Genomic DNA, 6101 nt, shown 5'->3' on the forward strand with positions numbered 1-6101 from the left:
CAAAACAGATTGCCATAAGAAATGCCTAACGAGTTCGGAAAAGAAAGAAAAAAAAAAGCGTAACGTAAGTAACGAAAAAATCAAAAGACCGAAGAGTGTCCCAAACAAATAGCAGATGGTATACCTGAAGGAATTTCATAAAAGTACCACCAAAATAAATTACAAAACAGTTAATCGAAGCGATTTCCATAAGAATAACCACAGGACAACCTTTAAAAATAGTCTGAAGGATTTCTATGGAAATTGGCGAAAGAAATCACAAAACAATTACAACAGCAATTGACAATGACATTTTCAAAAAATAAAGCCGATAAATTAAAAAAAGGGTCGGCAAAAATGGAAATAACCGAACAAAATAACAAAAAAAAATTGCTCAAGGAAATTTTAAATCAATATGTCTAAGGAATAACGAAAGAAATAATAAAACAAATAACCGGAAGAACCACAAAACGAGTTATTCTCAAAGAAATTTTAGTAGAAGTCTCCAAAGAAATCCCCAGTAGATAAATAAAATACTAAAAAATATCATGAATGAATTTCAGAATAAATTTGCAGAAGGCATTTCCAAACGAATTATCAAAACAAATTAGGACCATAAAAAAAACTTAAAAAATAACCCAAAAGAAACACAGAAAAAAAAATCAAAGAAACAACAGGAACTCCTTTTGTACTTTCCACGGGAATTATCGATTAAATGAACGATCACATAAGTCGAAAGAATGTTCAAATGAATTACAGAAATAATTTCCAAAAACTTGCCAAGCAGACGGCTTTAGAAATTTCCACCAAAGGAATTACTGATGGAATATCTAAAGAATATATCAAAGGAATTCTCAAAAAAAAAAACAGTAAAAAGAAATCCTGAGAAAAGGTTACAGACGAAATTCTGAAAGGAATGTGTCGAGAGAATTTTCACTCAAAGAAATTTTACCAAAGAAATTCGATAAGAGATATTTTCACGTTAGGAATACGAATTAACGTTTGGGAAGCGAATTGACGAAGGTACTACGAGGGTTCTCCAGTTGGCCTAGTGGTTAAGGCTATGGATCGCCAATCCGGAAACGGCGGGTTCGATTCCCGTTCCAGTCGGGAAAATTTTTTCGACTCCCTGGGCATAGTGTATCATTGTGCTTGCCTCACAATATACAAATTCATGCAATGGCAGGCAAAGAAAGCCCTTCAATTAATAACTGTGGAAATGCTCAAAGAACACTAAGTTGAAGCGAGGCAGGCCAAGTCCCAGTGGGGACGTCGAGCCATAAAAAGAAGAAGAAAAAGAACTACAAAAGAATTCCCGAAAAAAAAAACAGAAAAACCCTAAAAAAATAAATATCAAGAAAATTGCCGCAGGACTTTCCAAAGGTACTTCGGGGAGAAAGATCTCCAAATCAAGTTTCAAAGAGAAAAACTTCCCAAGAAATTTCCGGAGAGATTCCAGAGTCAATAAACGATGTTACTTCCAAACAAACAACCGAAAGAAATAAAAAAAAACAAAAAAATTCAAGAATATTTTCCAAAGCATTTCTTAAAATGTCAACAGAATAAATAAAAGAAGTCCAAATAAATTACTTAAAGATAAACTCAAACGAATTACTTATAGAAATCCCATAAACAAACTTAGTATCAAACAGGTTGTTATAAGAGCATTCAGAAGGTTTCAAAAGGCTTTCATGTGAATCCTGAAGGTTTCATGGAGTTTGTGGAGGTTTCATGAGGAGTTTTAGTGTACATAATTTCTGGGGGTTTCAATGGCTTTCAAGGGGGTTTTAATAGGAGTTTCAAAGGAAGGATTCAGGGGATCTTCAAGGGTTTCTTGAAACCATTAAAACCTGATTAAAAACTCTTTGAAAATCTCTGAAATTACACTGAAGCCCACCTGAAATCCTCATTAGCGTCATTGAAATTCTTTGAACCCCCTAATGTCCCCTGATCCTTGAAGCCCTCAAGAAACACTCTTGGAATCCTCTGGAAACCTTGTTAAACCCTTCTGGTAACGACCCCCTACCCTACCAAGACTCCCCGTAATAACCCTTGAAGTCTTCCGTAACCACCTGAGCGTTTTCAGCAAGGTTTCAGGCGGACCTTTAAGGATGCTACGGGAGCCATCAGGGGGTTTTCAATTCCCTCGACAGTTGAAATTCAACAGAAACTCCCGGGCAAAATCAAATCTTTTGAAACTTCTTTGAAATTAAGCTTCACAGTTTTCAGACGTTTGAGAATCAAACCTTCCCTTGGATTTCGCGGAGTTCCTGGATAATTCAAGGAGCCCATGAAAACCTGAATGGGGCATCAGGATAATTTAAGTTTGAGAAGGATTTTATTGGTTTCTAGGGGTACTCAACAGAATTTTTAGCATGATTTCAGGAGAACCTTCAAAGGTTTCTTGAAACCCCTCTAAAAGCTCTTTGAAAACCCCTAAAACTTTACAAACCATCTCTGATATCCATCTGAACATCCCTTTCAGCTCCTTATATCCCCTTGAAGCCACCTAAAACCCCCTTGAAACGTTATTGAAATCATCAGAAGCTCCTCTGAAATCTCTGAATCATCCCTGGAATCCTCAAGAAGCACACCTGAAATACTCTGGAAACTCCTTAATACCCCTCTAATCTTTCCAAAAACTCCGTGAAGCCAGGAGGCTCCCTGGAGCTATTCGAAACTCTCTCAAGAAGGAAGAGTCGAGTATTATCATGAACGTTTCGGGCCATCAGGAGTGGGGAGTTGCAATCTTCTTGAAATCCTCTGAAATCCCTTGAACCTCGACAGAAACTCTGAGGGAAAATCAAAGCCATTTAGAACCTCTGGAACCCATGGAACCAGCCTTTGGCATTAGGGTCATTTTTGACCTAAACCGTACATTACGTAAGCGAGCTGTTCCTAACGTGATGCAAAAGAAAGGTTAAAATGTAGCTACACAGTTAACGAATGCTAGGAGGCTTCAAGCTACGGAGGGCCCATATAGCCGAGGCGGTAAACGCACGGGTATTCAGCATGACCATGCTGAGGGTGACGGGTTCGATTCCCGGTCGGTCCAGGATCTTTTCGTAAAGGAAATTTCCTTGACTTCCTTGGGCATAGAGTATCTTCGTGCCTGCCACACGATATACGCATGCAAAATGGTCATTGGTAGAGGAAGCTCTCAGTTAATAACTGTGGAAGTGCTCATAAAACGCTAAGCTGAGAAGCAGGCTTTGTCCCAATGAGGACGTTACGCCAAGAAGAGTAGAGAGAGAGAGAGAGGAGAGGAGGAGGCTTCAAGCGGTTTCCAGGTTTCAAGTCAAGGGCATCATGAAGATTTCAGAATGACTTCAGGGTAACTTCAGGGAATTTCAAGGGATTCCAGGGAGGGATTCTGGAAATGTTCCAGGGTGGAGTTGAAGACTCTCTTGAACCGCTAGAAATTCCTGAAAAAGCTCTTTGAAATCCCACGAAACTCCTCTGAAATCCCCTTTACATTGTTGGATCCTCCTAAACCCCTCTGAAACCTCATAAAACTCTCTTTGAAAAGAAACTTCAGAAACTTCCCAGAAAAATCTCTGTAATCTTTCTGAAATCCTCGTGGAACACACCCGAAATTCCTTGAAAACTCATGAAACCCTCCTGAAAGCCCCTTGAAACCTCTTGAAACCTGTTGAAACATGTTTGAAGCCCCTTGCAAAAGAACACCCCCCCCCCCCCCCCTACAATTACCTGAAATCCTCTAAAGAAGCAAGTGTCGAGCGTTTTCTGGAAGGAAGGTTTCAGGGGGCCTTCAGGGAGTCTCAGGGGCAATCAGGAGCGTTCAATCTTCTGAAAACCCCTCAAACTGTACTGAAGCTCGTAGAGAAAATTAAAACCCTTAAAGCTCCCTTGAATCCTCATTGCTTTAAGGAATTTCAGAAGGATTCAAGATAAGTTCAGGAAGATTCTGGAGGTTTCAATATATTCATGAAGATTTCGGAGGGGCTTCATTGTAAAAGGGGATCTTGGGCAGGGATTTTTAGAAGGTTTCAGTAGGGTCATTCAAGACTTTTTTAAACCCCTAGAAACCCCCGTGAAAGCTCTTTGAAATCATGCAAAGCTGAAAGCCCTTCGACATCCCTTTAAGCTACCTGAATCCCCTCAAAGCCCCTGAAATTACATAAGACTCGCCATGAACAGTTTTAAACCATCAGAAACTCCCCTGAAATCTCTCTGTTATCTACCTGAAACCCTCAAGGAACACCCTTGGAATCCATGGAAAATTCGTTTTCATGAATTTTCCATGGATTTCAGGGGTGTTCCTTGAGGGTCCTGATAATCCTCTAAAACCTCTTGAAACCCTCATGAAACACCCTTGAAGCCCCCTGCAACTCTCAGAAATCCCCTAAAGAAGTGAGTGTCAAGCTGGTTCAGAAAGGTTTCAGGGGATTCAAGACCTCAGGAATCATCAGGAGCATTTCAATCACCTTGAAACCCCCTGAAACCCCTCGAACTGTACTGGAACTCTCAGAGAAATGGAAACTCTTGAAGCTCTCTTGAAACCTCATCGTTTTACGGGAAGATTCAAAAGGGATTTTAAGACGATCCTGGAGGCTTCAAGAGGTTCATGAAGATTCCAGAGGGGATTCAGAGCAATTTCAGGGTTTCTAAGGTCTTCAGTGGGTTGCACCAAGGGTTTTTCAGAAAGGTATCTCCAGCCGTAGCACACAACGATCCTTCGACCCATTTTGACCGATAGTTAAAAACCCCTCTAACCTTATTAGCCCTTATAACCCTTATCAACCTCGATGAAATCCCCCTGAATCCCCTTAAAGCCCCCTGAAACCCCCTCTCTGAAACCTTTAAGGAGTTCTCCTTTGAAATACTTTTTGAAATACCTTTGAAACCTTTAAGGAGTCCCCTTTTGAAATCACATAAAATCCACCTTGAATAGTAATTTAAACCATCAGAAACTTCCCTGAAATATCTCTGTAGTCTACCTGAAACCCTCAAGGAACACCCCTGAAATCTATGGAAAATTCATGAAAACCTCTTGATGGCCCTTTAAAACCTCTCGAAACCTTCTTAAAACACCCTTGAAGCTACAGCTCTCTCAAATCACCTAAAGAAGTGAGTGTCACGCTTTTTCAGAAAGGTTTCAGGGGGGTTTCATGGAGGAATCATCCCCTTGAAACCCCCTAAAATCCCTCAAACTGCACTGAAACTCCCAGAGAAAATCGAAACCCTAGAAGCTCTACTGAAACCTCATCGTTTTACGGTAAGATTCAAGAAGGTTTTGAGGAGATCCTGGATGTTTCAAGAGGTTCATTAATATTCCAGAGGGGATTCAGGGCAACTTCAGGGTTTCGAGGGTCTTCATGGGGTTTCACCAAGGGTTTTTTAGAAAGGTATCTCCAGCCGTAGCACACAACGACCCTTCGACCCATTTTGACCGATAGTTAAAAAATCCCTTATTACCTTACCTTACCTTATATTTAAAAGTACTCCAAAATTGAAATCACTCTCACTCTGCCTACAAAGTGTGGTCTATTTTTTTTTCTTTATTCATAAAATTGAGTAACACAAATTGAGCCAGGCTCGGATGACCTCCTACGCTAAACATACTAGATATTTGGATAAAAATTATTCTAAAAAAAGTTGAAATCATGCTTCACTTAAAGTAACTTTGACTAATACATCACACCTCTTGGACAATTCCGGCATCTTTCTTTGTCTTCAGAACTGAAATTTTTGGTTCCTTCGTCACATTTCGTACCCCTCCAATCCATTGCGACAAACATTCGTTAAGTTTCTTACAAAAAGTCTGTTATCTAGGTCTTTTTTGGTTGTTTTTTGTTTTCGTAAGGCGCCAGCATGTGACTCTCTGGTTGTTATTGTTGTATTATGTGATATCTCTTAAATGAGCATCTCATCGTCGCTGTCGGACAGCGATGCGGTTGGGTTCATCAACAGACTAGCCTCTTCGTTGCTGGTACGGACCTAGTGGTGAGGGGAAAAATTCGGATTTTCATTCATAAGATTGAAGTTATGCGAGGATTAGTTGGAAATTCACATCCGCATGTTAGTGTCAATGTTACAGTTCAGAGTTGACGAGTTAAAATCCATCTTACATCTAATATTAGTTGAAAAGTTAGTTTGAA

This window comes from Aedes albopictus, chromosome 1 (assembly GCF_035046485.1).
Source record: "Aedes albopictus strain Foshan chromosome 1, AalbF5, whole genome shotgun sequence".
Classification (NCBI taxonomy): Eukaryota; Metazoa; Arthropoda; class Insecta; order Diptera; family Culicidae; genus Aedes; species Aedes albopictus.